Source organism: Durotheca rogersii, assembly GCF_024521655.1.
Source record: "Durotheca rogersii strain YMJ 92031201 chromosome Unknown GGS23scaffold_66, whole genome shotgun sequence".
In the NCBI taxonomy this organism is placed as follows: Eukaryota; Fungi; Ascomycota; class Sordariomycetes; order Xylariales; family Xylariaceae; genus Durotheca; species Durotheca rogersii.
The window spans coordinates 20,721-45,820 of record NW_026251297.1 but is presented as its reverse complement, the minus strand read 5'-3'; positions in this window follow the sequence as shown (position 1 = coordinate 45,820).

Below are 25,100 nucleotides of genomic sequence, written 5' to 3'. Positions count from 1 at the left end.
AAAGAATATCGACGCCGTTCTCTTAAACTTCGAATTAACCGGTATTACTACTAGCGCCGTTAAGTCTACTTAGTATAAAGGTAGTACGGTAATCGTCGGGTATCTATACGGTATAAACGATAGAAAGCCCTCGGAAGAAAAGATAGTTAAGATTTTAAAGTAGAAGTTATATAAGAATATAAATAAAGTAAGGTCTTTTATCGGTATTACGGTTTTCTTTAAGATATAAATCGATTATTACGTTATAATTACTAAATCTTTCTAAGTATTAATACGTAAAAAAGTATACTTTATCTAAGGTATCTATTAATAATATACTATAAATTCGCTTAAGACTATTCTTATTAACATACCGGTATTAATTATTTTAAACTATATTATCGAATAATTAATTTAAATAAAAGTCGACGTATTAAAAGACGGTTAAGGCTACGTATTGAACAGGAGCAGCGTGGGCACGCTAACGGAGGCACGAAACAAGGACTACCCAACTGCCAACAACTGGCCCAGTGCCGATCAACTAAGATTACAGCTGTAAACAGCTGTAATCGGTTGATCGGCTAGCTGAAAACGGCAGCTGGGAAAGGGGACTGGAAAGGGCAAGGGCAACGAGGATGGCTAGAAAGGCATGGCAAGAAACGAGTGAATGGCTGTAGGTCGTGATATCTATAGGTCTAAGGCTAGCTAATGAAAATATAAGTGCGCGACCCATATAAATATACATCGAAAAGGTTACGTGGCCTAGATCTACCGCACTACTACAGTATTAAGTTAGGATAACGATAAAGGTAACTTTAAAGCTTCGAAATACGAATTAAGAATCTAGAGAAGGGCGGAGTTAAATTACGACGCTACGAAACGAAAGTATCTAGGAGTCGTTAAATCCTTACGACGGTTTCGAAACTACCTTTACGGTATCTACTTCGTACTTAAAACCGACGCTAAAGTATTAATCGCTTAGCTTAACGACGGATTCTTTAGTTTCCTAAGCGCTATCCTTACTAGGTAAATAACCTATATTAAGATATTTAGCTTCGATATTTAGTATATATCCGGTAAGAGATACTCCGCTACGGACGGTCTCTTACGTAAACCTAGCGGCCTAAATAACAATAACGACGATTAATAAGAAGACGATATAAAGGACTTTATTAATATATAGCTTAATATAATATACGCGAATATAGTCGTATTATTTAACGTTATCGAGTAATCTAACGATAAAGCCCTACCGTTATAACCGCTGGAAGAATAATTAATAAAGTTATAAGAAATAGTAACGTTTCTTACGCGATTTTAACTACCTATCCGATTAAGAGATAACCGATTAATAGGGAGCTAAAAGTAATAAACCCGGTTTAAGAAGGAAGCGCTTAAATACGTCGTTTCGGAAGGTATCCTATAGAGGAAGCCCGAGAAGTATAAAGGTATGCGACGAGTTATCGACTAAGAGAAATTACGTAAAGCTATAGTTAAGGATTACTACGAGGATTTCGGCTATAGGGAACGTACTTCGACCTACGATCGGATAGCTAAACTATACTATTAACGCGGTATATTTAAATACGTCGCCCGAGAGGTTAAATCGTATCCTAGATATTAAAAAGGAAATAATATCCGGAAAGTCGACCTCGCCTTATATAACGAGCTAATTAACGTTCTTACTTATTAGGTAATAAACGTATAATATATACTAATAAATAACGGATTTATCGTAATAATCGAAGTACGAAACGAACTATCCGGTTTTTTCGAAGCCCGAGCTATTAGAAAGATAAATTCTAAGATAATCGCTAAGTTCCTTTAGGAGTAGATATTCCTATAATACGGCGTACCCTTAGTAATTAAGTATAATAGTAATTCCGAGAATAAAAAAGAGGTCCGTAAAGTAATAGAGTTAGTCGGTATTAAAGTTAAAGTCGGTATTACTTATTTCCCGTAATCCTAGGGTATAATCGAGGTTAGGTATAAAGTAATTCGCAAAGGCCTTATAAAAGGTATAAACGGCGGTAATCGGGGGTAAACGAACTTATTAAGGGTAATTATATAGGTAAATAGGACCTCGACGCGCTTATACGGAATATCTCTATACGAATTAATATATAAGCGTAAGGCTATTATTCCGATAGAAACCGTTATCTTAACCTAACGTATTATAAACTAGAAGAATATCTTAAACCGAGAATCACTTTTAGCTATACGCGTACGATTAATTAAAAGACGCTAGAAAGATATATTAGCCGTAGCTAAGGTTTTAGCGGCTAAATATAAGGAAGTTATCCGGTACTAGGATAAGAAGAAGGCTTACCGGATATAAAAAGAGCCCTTGAAAACTAACGACTTCGTATTATTATACGATACGTTACGATATATAAATAAGTCGATAGCCGTAAAACTAAAGTACTACTAGAAGGAACCGTATTTAATCGCCGAAGATTTAGGCTATAGTCGTTATAAGCTTAAAAAACCGGATAGAGTTACGTTATTATACCCGGTTTTAGGCTATAAATAACGGAAATTTATTTTAGATATTAACGGGTTTTAGGAGCTAGAGAACCGGGAGGAGGACGAATAGATTATACGCCTACTACCGACTAAATATAAGAACTAAGAATCGACGATTACTAACGACCCTTAAGCTAAAGAAGGCCTAGAGTTTATACCCTTAGTAATCGACGACGAAAAAGAAGAATGATTAGCCCCGAACGATAAGGTATGAATTATAATAGAAATACTAAATAAAAAGCTTAAAGGATACGAAGTTATACCTAACGATAAACCCGGACTAAGAAGATCGATCCGACTTAATAAATAACCCTTCTACCATAGTACGATAAGGCTATGGTGCCTTAAAATAACCTACCTATACCGATCGAAGAGTAATAAAGCCTAGGAGCTTAACATATAATCGCTCTCTTAAATAAGGGAGGAAAGAAGTTATTCCTATATGGTTATTAAACCGGCAGCCTATATACGAAATTAGTACCTTAAATTATAATATTAATAGATACGCCCCTCCTATCTTTTACCTTAAAAGAAAGTATATTTCTATAAGATTATTAACGCCGATTAACGCGTTCTTATACTTAAATAAATTATCCTTTGCGTTTATCGTTAGGAATCCGGGATATTAACATCCTAGTATTATATAATTATTACATTTTAACATAGGTATATTTTAGTATTTAAAGGAAAAGTAAGGAAAGTAATTCATATTAATAAAAGTAAAAAAAAAGAAAAGAAAAGGAATACGCGTCTAAAAAATAAGCGCAGTAATATAATACCCGCTAATTATTACCTCTTTTTTCCTCTTAGTCTCTTTATCTTATTCCTTACTTACTAGTTATTAAGAAAACTAAAAACTTACTTACTTTCCGACCCCCGGAACGTAGCGATCTTCGAGTTTATTATAGCTAGTAACTCTTCCCCGTTACCTATATCATAAGCGGGTATAGGGCCTAGCTTAGATCTTTTACTAAAAAAGGGTTACGATTTATCCTTATCCGTAGTAGGTAAACCGCTCGTCCCGGAATTTATAACGTATCCCGTTAATAGAAAAAAGGTAAATATCGTAAGAGTACTAAAGATATTATCGGGAGCTAGGGATCGATAGGAAAAGAAGGGCTATATACTTACGTACTTAGCGGTATCGGAAGAGGCGAGCCGGCGCTCGTAGTATTAGTAGGATACTTCGTTAGGTACCTTATATTATTAACGAATAAATTAACGACGTAACGAGGGTCCGTCGTTAATCGATAAAATACTTATTAATTAATTCCTTATTATAATCTTTATAAATAACGTCCGGCGGGGAGAGGATTAAACGTAATAAGCGAGGAATATAATATAGCTCTAAAGGTAGGTAATCTCTTAAAAATCCTTACTTAAGATCTCCTATGCGATATACCGGCCGGCCGCCGGCCTATCTAAAAAATAAAACCAAACGTTACGAATTATTTTATTATTAATTAATTTAGCCTTCGATTAATAGATCCTACTAATATTAAGAGCTATATACCTAACGTTTTAATTTATTACCCGAATTTCCTCGATACCCCGGAGTTACCGACCGATAATTACTTTCGGGCTTTGGTTTAGTAGGCGGAAGTATAGGATATATAGTACTTATTAAGGCTTAGGAATTAGCCGATTAACGTCCGGAATTCCTCGGTAAAGGGTAACTAACGGAAGGTTATCGGGCTACTTTATTTATTAGGTTTACGAATAACGGTATCGACTTAGCCTATTAATACGTTACGGCCTTTTTCTTATCCTCCTTAGCTTTTTTAAATACCCCGGCGATTTCCTCGTCGGTAATCCCCGTAGCCTTAAGCTACTCGAATAGCTTAAAAGCGGACGCCCGGTTTAATTAAGGAGTTACTTTTAGATAATAAGGTTTATATATATATATAAAGGAAAAGAGATAGGAACGACGAAATTATAAATCTAGAATTAAGAAAAGTCGAAAACGAATTAAAACGAAGATAGAGGACCTAGGAAAAGGAAGAAAGGAAATAAATCAGGACCGTAAAATAGCGAGAAATAAGAAGAAAGGTCGACGAGAACGAGAGAGTCGAATACGTTACTTAGGTCGTAAGTACCGTACTTAAGAAAGTCTCGATAATACCTACCTTAGCCTACGTTTAATTACGAATCTACGAACGTACGTACTTATTACTTTACTTAGAGTATATAATAAGAAGCTATAAGCTAACGCGTCTTTTATTATAGCTCTATACGTATATAGGGAACGCGCTTTCCTAAAGCGTTAGCCGTAAAAGTATATCTAACTATATCGTTAATACGTCTCCCTCCCTTCCTCTCTTTTTCCTCTTTAGGTATCTTATTTCGAAACCCCCCCCCCTATAATTATTATATTTTTATTAATCTCTAGCCTACCTTTCTTATTATAATTTGTCACGTAGGCATGCACCCCTAGTAGGAACCACCTAGCTTACCTAAGCTAGCTAAGCACTACTATATATACCTATAGATCGCTTATACTCTTAGTAGCTTTCCTTCTTTTCTAGTTAGTTAATATATACCTTCTTACCTTATTCTATTACTTTCTTTACGAATAACCTATTAACCTAAGCTTAGCTCTCGCTAGTTACGTAATAGTTATAAGCCCGGGGTACTTCTAAGGAGCTATTATTACTTAGGTTATTCTAGCGTAAGTAAGTAATATATTTATCTATCTCTTAGATCTTACGATTATACTTCCCTTTATTTCTATACCGGTACTACTTCGTATCTAGTATTAAATAGTCGCTTACTTATTTCGCTATAACGATTAATACGTCCGAATTCTCCTTAGATAAAATTCTTAGTAACGTTTACTTACGAGCTTACGATAAGTAGCTACGTTAGTTCCTTACGCTTAAGTCGATAGCTACTTAGTTCGGTATTTAGAGGGACGTTAATCTAAATAGAGTTAAGTTTAATGCTATTCGAATCGTAGTAAGTATTCTTAAGGAATATATTACTTAAGAGAACGAACTCCTTAAAGAAAACTATAAGAAAGCGGTTTACGAATAGGCGTCGATCCTAATCGAAAACCGAGGAGATTAACTACTAAGACCTAAGGTACGAACTCGAGAGTAATAAACGGCTACGTATAATAAGTTCGTTTCCTAATAAATAACGATCGAGGCTTAGGTTATAGTTATTAATAAGTAGCATAAGGTTTTCTATGGCTAGATTCTCGTATTTATTTCTATAGGCTTTCTTAAAGTAGCTAAAATAAAGATATAGTTCCTAAACCTTAATCTAATTATTTAAAACCTCGTAAAGATCTTCCGTAAGTAAATAGCTCCTATTAAAGCCGTTATTAAGACGCTCGTTAGGCGAGAATACCGTAAGGTACTTTAAAGAGTAAAGGTAGGTACTTATAATTCCGAGTAATTCTATACTACGTAATAATATGCCTTTCTTCGTATTCGCGGTTATTATATTAACGAGATTAAAGGCGTTATAAAAGCAAAGGATTTCCTCGAAATAATTAAGGTTAAGATCGTAATCGACTAGGCTATACAGGTATTAATCGCTCTTACGGAAGCTAATAGATTCGGCGAGTAACTAAAAACCCTTAAGTAACTAGGTATCGTATTTAACGCTTTCGCTACCGAGAATAAGTAGAAAGGTAAATTAAATTATAGAATTTTCGTAATAATTTATTAAGGTCCGATATTAAGAGCAAAATTAAGTGATAATAACGGCTAAGGAAAAGTAACGAACTACGAATACTCTTATAAGTTTAAAGGTAAACTATATATATAAGTAACTCGCTCTTATAGAATCCTTTAGAAGTCCGTTACTAATTAAATTATACGTAACCTAAAGCCGATCCTGGTTAATATCATACGAAAAATCAAGGCTAAATACGACTTACTTAAGTACGCTAAGCTCCGAAATTAAATTAACCGCTAAGGATAGGACGTTCCCGTAAATAATATACCTAATAATCGCTCCGGGAACGGGGGAGGAAATAACGCTATTACCTAGCTAGCTAATATTAGCGTAATAATAATCGACTTACGTATTATATACCTATCTACCTAAATTAGAATCTATTTCATTATAAACCTAGTCCGATACCTACTATCGGAAAGTACCGTTTTCGATAATTATAAAGTTATTTACCTTATTAATAATCGTAACCTTCTAATAAAGGAGTCGTTCGTTCCTATTAGAAATAAATAAACGGTCGAAGCTAGTACTACGAGCTTTCTTATTACTAGCACGGGTCGTAAGATTATCGAGAAATATATATTAAATTAATCTAATAAACCTACCTTTAATCTAAAGCTTAAGGACGTCGTATTTATAAAAGATTTTTACGTTAATATTATCTCTAAAGCGAAACTTCGTAATATAAGTATTTAGTTTTACGGTTTAGATTATACTTTAAGGAATAAAACCCTCGCGAAAAGTATTATAGTAAGGAAGCTAGAGCGACGCTTTAACCTAGTCTTCTTCGAATTTAAGTAATTCTCTTCTTATTCGTAAGTCTTACTTATGATACTATCTATAATATTATCGAGTATTCCTCGTAGCGTAACGTCGATCGTAGTAATACCTTATTTCCCGGAAAGAAACGTCCGGTAAAGAAGATCGAAAGATATTACTAAACCGAAAGAAGACTCTAAGGCATTCTAGTACTAGCGAATAAGATATCTTAGTCTTAAGGCGCTTAAAGCCCTTATTAAAAACGCCCGGAACGTTAAGATTAACGATATATTTATAATTAAGTACGAATATTATAATTAAGCGATAGATAAGAGAGTAATCTCGCGCCGTTTATTAATATATCGCTCGCTACGTTTTTTTTAAAAGGTATATTAGGATTTATTTAATTACCCGGAAGGTTATAACGGGTCTAAGTAACTTATCGTAATTAGGAATAAATTTAACGAAATGTTATAAGTTAAGACCCTAAAGAGTAAGTAAGGTTTATTAGTAATAAGAACTCTTCGACTCTTTAAAAGATAGGTTCGGAAGTAATTCCGACTCTTAATTTATAAGATACGTTACGATAACGAGCGCTCGGTAATAAGCATTAAAGGTATATCCGGATATAAGATCTAAGTAATAAAAAAGGGCATTAATCTCTAACTCCCGTTTATTAATACTAAAGAAGCTAACTAGTAAGGATAAGAAAGCTAAGATAAATTATTATCGTTAAGTCGATTAAGATAAGGATTAAAGTAAGGCTATTAAAGAAACTATAGCCGGAAACCGTTAAAGCCGTAGTATATTTAATTAATATTAACCCTAACTAAGCTTATAATTTCCGTATATCTTACGAGCTCTTAGATACCTAGTTTAAGTAGTACTTTAGATAATATACTTAAAGGTAATAAGGGAGCTAACGAACGACCTACGACCGAATTAAAACGGTATTTTATATACGGATATCGCGCGTATCTCTTAATAGGAAAGCGTACTTAAGATCTTAATAGGAGAGGGTTTAGGTAAACCTACGAGCTTATATCGGGTATTTAATAGGATATTATATTAGTAACTTATACCGAATTTAGGTTCTTAAGCTAGGTAAGAGTAATCCTAACTAAGGATATAGTCTTTAGACGAAGAAACGTTTTATAACTAAATAAATAAGCTAAAAGCTTAGTAATTCGAATAGAAAGAGATTAATCTAATAAATCTTTCGATACGTATAAGTAATAACGTTACTTAATTATTATCGAAGTATTAAACTTATAGGATTCGCTCGTATTATTTAATCGAGAGCTAAGTAACGAGCTAACTTCCCTCGGGAATAGCGAGCCTACCTCGGGTAACGAGGATCTAGATACGACTTAGTCCGCCGGTCCTAGCTCGGAAAGGAGGTAGCCTTCTAGAAGAAGAACTAGAGATAGATTCCGATAACTTAAAATACGAAAACGGCTAGGTCTAAAGACGAATAACCGTAAGAAGTAATAAAACTACTCGAATCGATCGAGTAAGAGATATAAAAATAACTCGAAGCGGAAACCTAGGAAAAATTAAATGAAGAAGCGGATATACCTTACGAGTTTTCGAGTCTAAGACTTACTCTAATCGTACCTACGGAAGCTACGGGAAATAAGAATATTCCGATAAGAAATATAGAGTAACTAAAGTTAGGTACGGCTATTAGTAAAAGTACCGAAAATCCGGAGCGGTAAATATACTTCGCCGACGGAATAGATACTCTGGAATAGCCTCTAGAGTAATTAACTAAAGAAATTCGTACTTATTCCGAAGAAGAGGAGTAATATAACCTATTTCCGTAAATTACTTAGCGTAAGTAGCGTACGAGAAAGGTCTATCCTTTTATTATTCGTTATAATAAAAGGAAGAGAGGAGAAAGCCTAGAAAGGAATAAAGTAATAGGTAGCTTAAGTATTAAAGTTTACGTAATATCGGATAACCTAACGGCTAGAAGTAACTTCCTAAGAGATCGCTAGTTCGACTTCGTAATAACCTTTTAACCTAATTAATTAAAAGGATAATAAGTAAAGAGCTACGATAAGTACATTACGCTATACTTAATTTTCGTAATAGCCGTTAATTAAACGAAGGCCGAGCGATTAAGCGTATCGCTTAATAAAAAAGAATTTACCGCGACGATCTACTTAAACCGCTAAAGATATAAAAGGACCTAGATAAGTATTTATTAAAAAAGCGATTTAAAGAGAATACTAGATCTAAAATTAAAGCCTTCCTACGTATTAAAGTATAACGTATTATTAATCGCAAACGGATAAGAATAAAGCTAATTTTATTAATATAGGTCTTCGATTATAAATTCGACGAAGATGATTTCCTTATTACTTATAAGTCGCGCTTAATAACGCGAGGAGATTTATAGCCTAAAGAGTTACTCGAGAATACTTACGTAACTACGTTAGTAACGAAATCGTTCCGTATAATGATAGCTATCGTAGCTTAATTCGACCTCGAAGTTAATTAATATAATATTAAAAACGCGTTCCTTAACGTAGTAAGACCGGAAAGCGACCTTATACCTATAGAGTTATTAAACGGTTTTAAGGAAGAGAGAAAATGCGCCCTCGCTATAAAAATAATATACGGGTTTAGAGATTTACCCTTACTTTAGTTTAAGGAGATCGAAAGTACCCTTAACCGCCTAGGACTTTAAAGCTCTCTAGAGGAGCCGTACTTATTCTATATAAAAGGACGAGAAGTCTTCGTACTAATATACGTAAACGATATATTAATTATAAACCATAAAAGCTTAGAAAAGATAGTATAAAAGGTAGCTTAGGGGTTAAAGGATACCTATAAAACGAAAGAACTTAGACCGGTAAAGTAGTATTTAGGAATTAAGGTAATACGTAATCGTAAAGTACGAATTATAACCTTAATATACGACGCTTATATCGAGAAGATTACTAAACGCTTTAAACTAGCGGATAATAATTAATTTCCGATAATATTATTATTAATTACCGAGCTAGTAAAGTATATAAGCGTTACTTCGAAATAATAAGTTAAGGAATACCAGAAGAAAGTAGGGTTATTATTTTATAGCGTAATTATAATACGCCTAAACGTCGCTTTCGTAGCGTCCTAACTATCCTATTTCCTAACTAATTTAGGACCTTAGTACTTTAAAGCGATTTATTAAACGATTAAATACCTATATGCTACTCGCTTCCTTAGTATAAGGTATAAGGGTAAGAGTAATAACGCTTAGGTACTCTTAATTAATAGTAACGCTTTATTTATAAACGATTCTAAGTTAAGAAAGTCGTCTTAGGGATACGTAATATCCTTATTCGGAGGTCCGATTATATAGAGAGCCGCTCGCTAGGATATAGTATCGATATCGACGATTAAAGCTAAATTATTCGTACTAAAGTATATAGCTAAGGAAACGATAGCTTTTAAACGTTTCTTTAGGGATATTACCTTAAAGCTAAGAGAACCTTAGAAGGTATATAGCGATAACTAATAAACGATAAAACTAATAATAAGGAAGAAAGAAAGTATTAATATTAAGCTACGCTATATAAATATATAGAATATATAGCTACGTTAAAAGCATTAAAAGGATACCTTCGAAATAATCTACCTCCTTACTAACTAAATACTAGTAAACGGACTTACGAAAGCTTTACTACGTTAGTCGTTCGAGTACTTTAAAGTATTACTTAACCTATAGAACGCTCGCGGAAAAATAATTATAATAATACTTAAAGAATCGCCGTAAGTACTAACGGTACGTAAATTCTTCCCTTAATTAATTAATATATAGATATAAAGTATTACCGCTAGGTAGAGATAGCTTTCCTTACCGCTAAATACCGAATTCGTATTACTCTTAGATCTTAGTATAGGAAGGTTACTTTAAAATAAAGAACTTAATTACGGAAGTAATAAGTAAGGCCGGACTAGCGGGAAATACAAGTACCGGCGGGCTCGTTCTAATATTCGATAATCTTTTCGTATAAGCGGTCGGCTTATCGGTATAATACTTCGTATAAGTATTACTCGAAAGAAATAAGCGCGTAAACGCGAGCGATTTTAAATATTACTTCCTTAGAAGATTACTCTTCGTCCTCGGAAGTTTTCTCTTTTCCTTTTTCTTTTCTAACGTCCTCTATCTCTATATCTAACTTTTATTCGGAGGCGATAACGAGCGAGGCTACGTTAAGTACTACGGTCGATAAGCCGGCGGAAACGCTACTTACGCTAATTAAAGTAATAAAAGGATTAATAGGTATAAAGCTAAGGATAGGTACGGCTACGATAATCGATAAACCGGTAACGGAAGGACTTACGCCTAACTAAGTAAATTAACCGGAATTAGTTACGCTTTATCGTAATTCTACGGTTTTAAGGACCGCGGGTATTTACTTTCCGTCCTAATAAAGGATTAAGAGCTCTTTTATTATCGTAATAAGCTTAAGGGCTTATAAATAACGTTAATAAGTATTAAATAACGCGGAATAAGGCTTATATATTAATAAAACCCTTAATATAAGCGACGATAAAATAAATAACCGATAGAATTAAAGCGTCGGCCTTATATAATATTAGCTCTAGACCTCGATATACGAAGGTAAAAGAACCTATAAAGGTACGTAAGCGTAACCGGATAAGTAACGGTAATAACGGCCGATATTCTAAAGAAAATCGAAATATTTTTTAATAAACTTATTCTAGGCCGTATTACGTACGTAACCTAAGTAAAGGATCATACGATAAGTTCCGTACTTTCGATTATAAGTAACCGAAGTAATTCCTAAGGCGACGGTAATAAAAGCGGGAACGGCCGGTACGACGGAGGTATTAAACGAAACCGCCGGAACGGCCGGGCTAAAAGAAGTAGCGGAAGCGGTAGTAGCTCCGGGAACCGAGGAAGCGCTACGGCTTCGTTTTTATTTCCGTCCTTATTTTACGATATTATTACGAATTAAAGTAATAATAATAACGGCTACTTAGGTTACGCGAGTAACGGCGATACTACTAGAAAACGTAACCTAATATATACGAGTTTAGGCTCGAATTTTACGCGAAAGAACCTTACGAATAACTAGTATAGCCGGGCGGTCGTTTTCCTCGATTATTTCCTCGTATAAGGAAAAGGAGTCTTCCTCGGAAAACTCTTCTTAAAGAATTCGTCGGTAGAGACCTTAATAACTCGGGATACGATACTCTAAGGAACGCGAGTAACTAAGGCCTAAATACGCTATATTAAAGCGTTAGATACGATTATATCGACGTCGCTTTTATCGATAAAGGGATCCTTAAGGAACTAAGCGATAACTAAGGCCCCGGACCCGGGAATAAAAGGTATCCCTCCGCGATAAATAAAGCTATCGGCCGAAGCTTTAACGCTATCCCCCGTACGAATACGGGAGGTAGGCTAGGAGCTCGCGGCGAAAAGGCCGAATACCTTTTACTCTAGTAAGGCTACGGTATCCTAAAGCGCTAGTACTATCTTACGAAGCTCTTAAGTATCGGATATATTAAGAGATCGTTAATTACGATATTATATTACTACTAGTAAATAACGAATAAGTAATAAACGGATTATTTCGAATAACCTCCTACCTATTAATATAAAATAATTAACGGTCGTTTATTATCCTAGGATAGTTTAATATTAAAAGTAATATATTAGTCGTAAATAATAACCCTTACCGTAATAAGCTAAGCTATTATCTTACGGTCGCTTAATAAAAGTATATTACGATTCGTATAATACGCGAGTTACGCTTTACGTAAATTATAAAGAAAGCGGACTTACCTTACGATAATAAATTAACGAAGCTTTATTAATTATATTAGCTTAGGATCGCGTAATTAATAGAATTACTTAATTATAATTAAGGGTATATACTTATAATAAACGACCTAGGGAAGAAAGGGAGAAAGAAAGGTACGCTTAATTCGAAAGCGAGAAATCCTAGATATATTTATACTTAACCGCCTTCGTAAGAAAAACGATAGAATCGGTTAATATAGGTAACGCGCGCGAGCGCGCGCGATAATAACAAAGGAAATTAAATCCTAGTATTAATACTAGAGCTACTACTATTATTACTACTACATTACTTATATAGCTAACTACCGCTTAATCGAAGCGAGTAATTATATAAAGTAATTATACGAGTAATTATTTTTATTTATAATAAATTATAAAGTATTAAGTAGAGGATACGAAGAATATATAACTTAGGAGAAAATACTACTAATAATAAACCGGAATATATACGGATAAGGGAATATAAGGGAGCCCGAGATAAGGTACCTAGTAATCGATTAACCTTAACGAGGTATAGCGAGACTAAGGAACAACCTCCTTGGGCTATTATCGTAAGTAAAGGACTATAGTTAACCATACTATCGTAAGCTTAACTAGAGGATATATTACGTAGGTATATACCCTTAATAGGAACTACCTAGCTTACCTAAGCTAGTTAAGTACTATTATATATACCTATAAATCGCTCTATACTTTCTAGTAGCTTTCCTTCTTTTCTAGTTAGTTAATATATACCTTCTTACCCTCATTTCATTACTCTCTTTACGAATAACCTATTAACCTAAGCTTAGCTCTCGCTAGCTACGTAACATAATTTAAATTCTTATTTTTACCTTTAACTTATTATCTTTTCTCCTCCTCTTTTTAAATTCTTTTTTTTTATTTTTATTATATCTTTTCCCCGCTCCGCCGGAATTCCTCTCTTCTTCTCCCTTGCTTCCGTCTATAAAAACGTATGTCGTATCGATTTAACCGACTTAATTAAACTCCTATAGGAGATTTACGGTAGTAAGGATAACTAGAATAATATAGAGAAATATTAGCTTAATACTTTAAATAATTACGATTCGAGGAAGGGTTAAATCGAATTAGGATCCGATATAGCCTAGGCCTTCCGGCTATCTATTAATCGGCCCCGAACTATAAACTAGTAGCTATGGAAGTAAACGAAAGTAGCCCTAGCTAACTCTCTCGTATACCTCGCCCGTTACGACTACCTTACTAACGAAGATATCCGCGCCTTTTATACTATAATTAATTACGACCTTAAAGATAAAAAGGCGGCCTTCGAAATAAACCTATATTAAACGATAAGCTATCGATCGGTAGGATCGTTTAACTTCCTAACCCGTTAATATCTTCTCGATAACCCTGCCTTTACTTTAATCTTTACGATTTATACGGATCTAATAAACCTCGAACGAATTATTACCGACCCCTTAAAGTTCTCCTAAGCCTATTTCGCCGTAATATTATACCTCTCTAAGCCCCGGAAACTATTTAGCTTTAATATAGTTAAAAACGACGCCTTCGATCGGGCGGCGTACGCGCTCGGCTAATTACGACGAATATAAAAAGATAGTAATCTCGAGCTTAATATAACCCTTTAGTTTACTTATTACGTCGCGTTAATAAACTAATAAAATAACTTTAGTTACGGTTTTTAAAGCGGTATTTTACCGTATCTTATCTTTAAATAACCGATCGAAGTCGTACGTTAAGCCTAAGAAAATAAAGAACTTAATCCCCTTAATGCTATAAGAAAATACGCCGAGGTAGTAAAGTAATTTTATAACGTTCGAGTTTTAAAGGAAGAAGTAGGTATCGTTAAGCGTTTCCGGTAAGCCGTAAATTACTAAAAGCGAATTAACCTTATTAACGTTATAGTATCCGCTTAAAGTACGTCGATCGGCGACCTCCTTAGCCGTAAATCCTTCGTTCGATTTATCGCGTAAGCCGAAGTCTGCCGTTCCTTTATAGCCTTAATACCTAATCCCCCTTATTCCTTCGTATCGGTAGATACCGACCTACGTTACGACGACCTCGTTAAGGTTACGACCCGCCCTTTCCTTCCCTCCGGCTTAATAAGGATTAGAACTTTCTAGTCCGGGAAGACCTTTATATCCTATAGGTAAAAAGAAAATACCTAATTAACCCTCGGAACGCGCCCGCTCTTTTATTATCCCTTTAATTAGGAGGGCTAAAACGAGACTAAGAAAAAGGTAGCCGAAATAGAGAAAGAAAACGCCGATCGGGTTAGATCGGTAAGGATAAACCGGGCTAAGTTAGCTATGAAGTAATAAAAGGGCCTCCTTATAATATTAAATAAGAAGTTAAAGGCGCGGCCGTAATAATTAAATAATAACCGAAGGAATAAAGTTTCGCGGTAGTTTTTAAGGGGAGATATTAATCGGGACTTACCGTATTATCCTTTTTAGTTTAATTATTCCTTACGGTATAATTAAACTAAGAAGGCTATAATAATACGGTAAGATATATCCTCTTAATATATTACGTAATACGTTACGATAGGCCTTATACCTATATATAGTAACCATAATATCCGTAAGTATAGAATATGCTATACTTATTATTTAATTTATTACTTAGCTAAATTACTATCTTTATTATTTTTACCTTAATTAAAGATTTATTTTTATTATTAGATTCGTCGTTCTTCGATTAATATATCTATCTTAGTTATAGGTACTTAAGTTACTTCGTCGTACCGCTATAGCCGAATAAGTAACTTTTACGTTTTACCCCTTTTCTCTCCTTACTTCTTATACCTTCGGGTTAGCGACTACTATATCTCTACGACTAAGGGGCATAGCTAAGATACGATAACTACATTAGATTCCTTAGCTTTCGATTAATATAGCGGTATTAGTTTTATGTATCTTGGATTATCGTACGAGCTATAGTCTTCGATAAAGTATACTTACGAGTAAACCTATCCAGGTCTCTAGCATTACGTACGCTCTGCTCCTCTTCATTAGTCTCTTTACCTTATCCCTTATTTATTAGTTACTAAGAAAACTAAAAACCTACTTACTTTTCGACCCCCGGAACGTAACGATTTTTAAATCTATTATAGCTAGTAATTCGTCCTTCGTTACCCGTATTATAAGCAGATATACGGCCTAGCTTAGATCTTCTACTAGAAGGGGGTTACGATTTATCTTCGCCTGTAAATAAGCGAACCGCTCGTTCCGAAATTTATAACGTATCCCGTTAATAGAAAAGAGGTAGATACCGTAGGAGTACCTAAAGATACGATCGGAGGCTAGGGATTAATAAGAAAAGAACGGCTATATGCCCGCGTATTTAGCGGTATTAAAGAAGGCGAACCGGCGTTCGTAATATTAATAAGATACCTCGTTAGGTACTTTAAATTATTAAACGAATAAACTAACGACGTAACGAGGATCCGTCGCTAATCGACGGAAATATTCGTTAATTAGTTCCTTATTATTAATCTTTATAAATAACGTCCGGCGACGAAAAGATTAAACGTAGCGGATAAGAGATATAGCATAGCTCTAGAGGTAAATAACCTCCTAAAAATCCTTACTTAAAATTTCTTACGTAATATACCGGCCGGCCGCCGACCTATCTAAAACATAAAACCGAACGTTACGAATTATTTTATTATTAATTAATATAACCTTTAATTAATAGATCTTATTAATATTAAGAATTATATACTTATCGCTATTAATTTATTACCCGAATTCCCTCGATATCTCGGAGCTACCGATTAATAATTACTTTCGGGCTTTAGTCTAGGGGCCGGGAATACGGGATATGCGGTACTTAGGAATTAGCCGATTAACGTCCCGGAACTCCTCGGTAAAAGGTAAGTAACGGAAGGATTCTTTAGGCTACTTATGTATTAGGTTTACCGGCGGTAGTATCGACTTAGCCCGTTAATACGTTACGGCTTTCTTCTTATTATCCTTAACCTTCTTAAACGCCTTAGCGATCTCTTCGTCGGTAATTCTTATAGCTTTAAATTATTCGAATAGCTTAAGGACGGACGCCTGGTTTAATTTTAAGAGTTCCTTTTAGAGGATAGGGTTTATTATATATATATATATAAGAGAGAGAGAGATAGAAACGACGAAATTATAAATCTAGAATTAAGAAAAATCGAAAAACGAATTAAAACGAAAATAGAGAACCTAATAAAAGGAAGAGAGGAAATAAATCGGAACCGTAGAATAGCGAAGAATAAGAAGGAAGGTCGGACGAAAACGAAAGAATCGAATACGTTACCTAGGTCGTAAGTACCGTACTTAGGAAAGCCTCGATAGTACCTACCTTAACCTACGTTTAATTACGAGTCCGCGAACGTACGTATTTATTACTTTATTAAGAGCATATAATAAGAAGCTATAAGCTAGCATATCCTTTATTATAGCTTTATACGTATATGGAGAAACGCGCTTTCCTAAAACGTTAGCCGTAAAGGTATATTGAACAGGAGCAGCGTAGGCACGCTGACGGAGGCACGAAAACGGCTACCTAACTGCCAACAACTGGCCTAGTGCCGATTAACCAAGATTACAGCTGTAAATAGCTGTAATTAGTTGATCGGCCAGCTGAAAACGGCAGCTGGGAAAGGGGAATTAGAAAAGGGCAACGGGGATGGCTAGAAAGGCATGGCAAAAGGAGTGAATGGCTATAGGCTGTGATATCTATAGGTCTAAGTCTGACTAATGAAAATATGAGTGCGCGACCCATATAAATACACATCGAAAAGGCTACGTGGCCTAGATCCACCGCACTACTACAATATCTAATTATATCGTTAATATATTCCCCTTCCTTCCTTTCTTTTTCTTCTTTAGGTATTCTATTTTAAAACCTTTTCCCTTATTATTATTATATTGTTATTAATCTCTAGCCTATCTTTCTTATTATTAATTTAAATTATTAATTTTACCTTTAACTTATTCTTTTTTCCCCCTTTTTTTAATTTCTTTTTTAATTTTTACGATATCTTTCCCCTGCTCCGCCGGTATCCCCCCTTCCTCCTCCCTCCCCTCCGTCTATAGAAACGTACGTTACGCCGATCTAACCGACTTAATAAAACTCCTACGGGAGATTTATAGTAGTAAAGATAACTAAAGTAATATAAAGAAGTATTAACTTAATACTTTAGATAATTACGATTCGAGGAAAGGCCCGATCGAATTAAGATCCGATATAGCCTAAGCCTTCCGGCTATCCGTTAATCGGTCTCGAATTCTAAACTAATAGTAATAGAAATAAACGAAAGTAACCCTAACTAACTTTCTCGTATATCTCGCCCGCTACGACTACCTTACTAACGAAGATACCCGCGCCTTTTATATCATAATAAGCTATGACTTTAAAGGTAAAAAAACGGCCTTTGAAGTAAACCCGTATTAAACGATAAGCTATCGATCGATAGGATCGTTTAACTTCCTAACCCGCTAATACCTCCTCGATAATCCTACCTCTGCTTTAGTTTTTACGATCTATACGGATCTAGTAGACCCTAAACGAGCCATTACCGACCCCGAGAGGTTTTCCTAAGCCTACTTCGTCGTAATACTATACCTCCCTAAGCCCCGGAAACTATTTAACTTTAATATAATTAAAAACGACGCCTTTAATCGGGCGGCGTACGCGTTCGGCTAATTATAGTAAGCTTAGAAAGATAATAATTTCAAACTTACGATAATCCTTTAGTTTATTTATTACGTCGCGTTAATAAACTAATAAGATAGCTATAGTTACGGTTTTTAAAGCGGTATTTTACCGTATCTTATCTTTAAACGACCGATCGAAATTACTTACTAAGCCTAAGAAAATAAGAGGCTTAATTTCCTTAATATAATAAAGGAATACGCGAAAGTAATAAAGTAATTTTATAGCGTTTAGGTTTTAAAGGAAAGAGTTAATATCGTTAAACGTTTCTAGTAAATCGTAAATTATTAAAAGTAAATTAACATTATTAACGCTATAATATTCGTTTAAAATACGCCGCTTAGTAAGTTCCTTAGCCGTAAATCTTCCGTCCGGTTTATCGCGTAAGCCGAGGTATGCCGTTTTTCTATAGCCTTAGTACCTAATCCCCCTTACTTTCTCGTATTAACGGATATAAACCTCCGTTACGATAACCTCGTTAAAGTTACGACGCGTTCCCTCCCTTCTCCTGACTTAATAAGGATTAAAGCTTTCTAATCTAGGAAGACCTCTATACCGTATAGGTAGAGGGGAGATACTTAATTAACCCTCGGAACGCGCCCGCTTCCCTACTATCCCCTTAACTAAGAGGGATAGGCCGAAACTAAGAAGAAGATAGCCGAAGTAGAGAAGGAATACGCCGATCGGGCTAGATCGGTAAGGATAAACCGGGTTAAGTTAATCGTAAAGTAATAAAAGAGCCTTTTTATTATATTAAACGATAAATTAAAAGCCCGTCCTTAGTAATTAAATAATAGCCGGTAGAAAAAGGTTTCGCGGTAGTTTTTAAGAAGAGATATTAATCGGGATATACCGTATTATCCTTTTTTATTTAATTATTCCTTATAGTATAATTAAACTAAGGAGGCTATAGTAATACGATAAAACATACCCTTTTAATATATTACGTAATACGTTACGATAGGCCTTATATTTATATAAAGTAACTATAGCTTCCGTAAGTACGTGCTATACTATATTTATTATAGAGTTTATTACTTAGCTAGATTACTATCTTTACTATTTTTACCTTAATTAAAGATTCGTTTTTGCCATTAGATTCGTCGTTTTCCGATTAATATATTGTTACGTAGCTGGCGAGAGCTACGTATGGGTTAATAGGTTACGCGTAAAGGGAGTAATGGAATGCGGGTAAGAAGGTATATATTAACTAACTAGAAAAGAAGGAAAGATATTAAAGAGTATGAGGTAATCTATAGGTATATATAGTAGTACTTAACCAGCTTAAGTAAGCTAGGTAGTTCCTATTAGGGGTCTATGCCTACGTAATATACCCCCTAGTTAAACTTACGATAGTAAGGTTAACTATAGTCCTTTACTTGCGATAATAACCCAAGGGGGTTGCTTCCTAGTCTCGCTATACCTCGTTAAGGTTAATCGACTATTAAGTAGCTTATTTCGGGCTCCCCTATATCTCCTTATCTGTATATATTCCGGTTTATTACTAATAGTATTTTCTCCTAAGTTATGTATTCTTTATATCCCCTACTTAGTATTCCATAGTTTATTATAAATAAAAATAATTACTTATATAATTACTCGTATAATTACTCGCTTTCGATTAAGCGGTAGTTAGTTATATATATAATATAATAATAATCGCTTTAGTATTAATACTAGGATTTAATCTCCTTTATTACTATCGCGCGCGTTCGCGCGCGTTACCCCTGTTAACCGATTCTACCGTTTCTCTTACGAAAGCGATTAAGCGTAAATATATCTAGGATTTCTCGCTCTCGAATTAAACGTACCTCGTTTTCTTCCTTTCTTCCTTAGGTTATTCGTCGTAGGTATATATACCTAACTATAATTAAGTAATTCTATTAATTACGCGATTATAAGCCAATATAATTAATAAAGTTTCGTTAATTATTATCGTAAGGTAAGTTTATTCTGTTTATAATTTACGTAAAGCGTAATTCGCGTATTATATAAATCGTAATATATTCCTATTAAGCGACCGTAAGATAAAAGCTTAACCTATCGTAGTAAGAGTTATTATTTATAATTAATATATTACTTTTAATATTAAAATATCTTAGGATAATAAAGCGATGGTTAATTACTTTAGGTTAATAAATAAGAGGTTATTTAAAATAATCCGTTTATTATTTATTTATTATTTACCGGTAGTAATATAATACCGTAATTAACGATTTTTTAATATATTTAATAATTAAAAGCTTCGTAAGATTATACTAGCGCTTTAAGGTACCGTAGCCTCGCTAAAGTAAAGGATACTCGGCCTTTCCGCCGCGGGTACTTAGCCTCCTATCTCCCGTATACGTACGAAAGGTAACGCTAGAACTTCGGCCGGTAATTAAGCTCGCCGCGGAAAGGTATCCTTTATTCCCGGGTCCGAGGCCTTAATCGTCGCGTAGTTTCTCGAGGATTTCTTCCTTAACGACGACGTCGATATAATTATACCTAGCCCCTTAGCGCGACGTATTTAAGCCTTCGTTACTCGCGGTTCTTAAGGCCCCGTATCCCGAGCTATAGAGCTTTCTACCGACGAATCCTTTAAGGAGTAGTCTTCCGAGGAAGACTTCTCCTTCTTATACGAAGAAGTAATTAAGGAAAACGACCGCCCGGCTATACTAATTACTCGTAAGGTTCCCTCGCGTAAAATCTAGACCTAGATTCGCGTATATTAGGTTACGTTTTCTAATAATATTACTATTACTTACGTAACCTAAGCGGCCGTTATTATTATTACTTCGATCCGTAGTAATATTATTAAACGAAAATAAGAATAAGGACGAGGCCGTAACGCTTCTTCGGTTCTCGGAATAACGATTAGCCCTACCGGTTCCGTTAGTCCCGCCGTTCTAGCGGTTTCCTTTAATATTTCTATAGCGCCGGTTATTCCGGCTTTTATTACTACCGCTTTAGGAACTACCTCGGCTATCCGTAGTTAAGAATACGGGACCCCCCGCGTAATTCCTTACCTAGGCTATATACGTAATACGGCTTAGAATCGGTCGATTAAAAAGTACTTCGATTCTTTCTAAAGTACCGGCCGTTATTACCGTTATTCGTCCGGTTACGCCTACGTACTTCTATAGGTACTCTTACCTCCGTACGTCGAAGTCTAAAGCTAACTTTATATAAGGCCGACGCGTTAATTCTCCCGGTTATTTATCTTATCGTTACTTATATCGAGTCCTCGGTTAATATATAAGCTTTATTTCGCGTTATTTAATATTCGCTAACGTTATTTATAGGTCCTTAAGTTCGTTACGATAATAAAGGAGCTTTTAGCCTTTTATTAAGATAAGGAGAACGTATCCGCGGTTCCCGAGACCGTAGAATTACGACGAGGAATAGTTAACTCCGGTTAGTTTATTTAGCTAGACGTAAGCCTTTTAATTATCGAACTATCGACCGTACTTACCGTATCCGCTCTTAGCTCTATATTTATTAGTTCTTTTATTACTTTAGGTAGCGAGAGTAACGTTTCCGCCGGCCCCTTAGCCGTAGTACCTAGCGTAGCTTCGTCGGCTACCGTTCGAGAGTAAGAGTTGGATATAGAGATAGAAGACGTTAGAGGAAAGGAAGTAGGAGAGTAATCTTCCGAGAACGAAGAATAATTTTCTAAGGAAGTAGTATCTAAGGTCGCTCGCGACTATCCGCTTATCTTATTCGAATAATACTTATATAAAGTATTATACTAATAAATTAATCGCTTATATAAAGAGATTATCGAATATTTAAACGAACTTATTAATATTTACATATTCCGTTAATTTAGGTTTACTTACGATTCTCGTAATTAAGTTCTTTATTTTAAAGTAATATTTATATATTAAAATATAGGAGTAATTTAAGTTCGGTATTTAATAATAAGGAGAGCCATTTCTATATAGCGGTAATACTTTATATCTATATATTAATTAATTAAGGAAAGAATTTACGTATCGTTAGTACTTACGGCGACTCTTTAAGTATTATTATAACTATTTCTCCGCGAGTATCCTATAGATTAAGTAGTACTTTAAAATACTCGAACGACTAACGTAATAAAGCTTTCGTATATCCGTTTATTAATATTTAGTTAATAGAAAGGTAGATTATTTCGAAGGTATCCTTTTAGTACTCCTAACGTAGCTATATATTCTATATATCTATATAACGTAGCTTAGTATTAATCCTTTCTTTCTTTCCTATTATTAGTTTTATCGTTTACTAGTTATCGCTATATATCCTTTAAGGTTCTCCTAGCTTTGAGGTAATATCCCTGAAGAAACGTTTAAAAGCTATCGTTTCCTTAGTTATATGCTTTAATATAAATAGTTTAGCTTTAGTCGTCGATATCGATATTATATCCTAACGAACGGCTCTTTATATAATCGGACCTTTAAATAAGGATATTACGTATCCTTAAGACGACTTTCTTAACTTAGAATCGTTTATAAACGAAGCGTTATTATTAATTAAGAATACCTAAGCGTTATTACTCTTACCTTTATACTTAATGCTAAGGAAGCGAGTAATATATAGGTATTTAATCGTTTAATTAATCGCTTTAAAATATTAAGGTCCTAGATTAGTTAGGAAGTAGGATAGTTAGGACGTTACGAAAGCGACGTCTAGGCGTATTATAATTACGCTATAGAGTAGTAACCCTACTTTTTCCTAGTATTCCTTAACTTATTATTTCGAAGCGACGCTTATATACTTTACTAGCTCGGTAATTAATAGTAGTATTATCGGAAATTAATTATTATCTGCTAGTTTAAAGCGTTTGGTAATCTTTTCGATATAAGCGTCGTATATTAAGGTTATAGTTCGTGCTTTGCGATTACGTATTATCCTAATCCCTAAATACTACTTTACCGGTTTAAGTTCTTTCGTTTTATAAGTATTCTTTAACCCTTAAGCTACTTTTTATACTATCGCTTCTAAGCTTTTATAGTTTATAACTAATATATCGTCTACGTATACTAGTACGAAGACTTCTCGTCCTTTTATATAGAATAAGTACGGCTTCTTTAGAGAGCTCTAGAGTTCTAGGCGGTTAAGGGTACTTTCGATTTCCTTGAACTAAAGTAGGGGTAAATCTCTAAACCCGTATATTACTCTTATAACGAAGGCGCATTTTCCTTCTTCCTTAAATCCGTTTAGTAACTTTATAAGTATTGAACAGGAGCAGCGTAGGCACGCTAACGGAGGCACGAAAATGGCTACCTAACTGCCAACAATTAGCCTAGTGCCGATTAACTAAGAGTACAGCTATAAATAGCTATAATCGGTTAATCGGTTAGCTAAAAACGGCAGCTAGGAAAGGAAAAAGAGAGAGAAAGGAGACTAGAAACGGGTAACGAGGATAGCTAGAAAGGCATGGTAAGAAACGAGTAAATGGCTGTAGGTCGTGATATCTACTGGCTTAAGTCTAACTGATGAAAATATAAGTACGCGACCTATATAAATAGACATCGAAAAGGCTACGTGGCCTAGATCCACTGCACTACTACAGCCTCCCTAGTTTAATTAATCTATAAGGAGCAATTAAACTCTCTACATAATAACAGGTACGGTAGCTCTCGTTCCTGTTGAACCTAATCAACCTGATCCCGATTAACCCTAATTAACTAAAAGCTAGTTAGTTTAATTAAAGGCTAATAGGATAAGTTAGGAAATAAGGCTAACTAGAAACGATTATAATAGTAATAAGTAGGTGGTGGGGTAGGTAACTGTAACCGTGCCTGATCCTGAACCTGATTCCTGATTAATTCCGAACCTATTTAATCGCTCCTAACTGGGAGCTAAGCCAGTTTAATTAACGATTAATAGGAAATAGGAAAGATCTAATAATAAGAATAACTAGGCTGGCGGAGCTGTAACTGTAACTAACCTAATCAACCTGTTCCTGATTAACCCTGATTAACTAGGAGCGAGCTAGGTCTATTAAAGGGCTACCAAGAAATAATAGGGATTAATAGTCAGGAAATAGGAACTGTAACGGGGTAGGTAAAACAAGCGTAGCTCCCGAAAGAAACGAAAGAAATAATCCCATACGATGTAACGTAATCTTCGTCCTTCTCGTCCATAGCTGTTGCCGATCCTTTTAACTAATCCTGATCCTATAAACTGACTGATATATCCTGTTTAAGCCCGTTTCTGTGACTCGTTTCTGGTAACCGTTCCTATATTCGTCCGGTAGCATCTACCGGGCTTCCCTTAACCCTCGATCCCTTCCTTGTACGTGGTTCTAGGGGCTCTGGCTCTTCCTACCAACCATATATCGGTAAGGGCGATAAGAGGGGTCTCCGGGCTTTATCTCGATTATTCTGTAACTAGTGACTGTTTTCCTAGGCTGTCTTATTTAATATCTATTTAATCTCGTATCGGTATCGTCTATAGGTCTCTCGCGCTAATCGGTAGGTTCCCCGATTAGGTTCGTAGGTATAAGGTCTGTCGGTATCTTCGTGTAGTAATTGAGGGCATCGTGGTACCTATCGGTTAGGGAGGAGAAACCTCCCTAGGTGCCGTAACTAGCTGGCAGGGATAAAACAAGGGCGATCGGAGCTATCGGTAAGCCTCTTATAATTAAAATAGACTAATCGGTAAAGAACGGATGCCT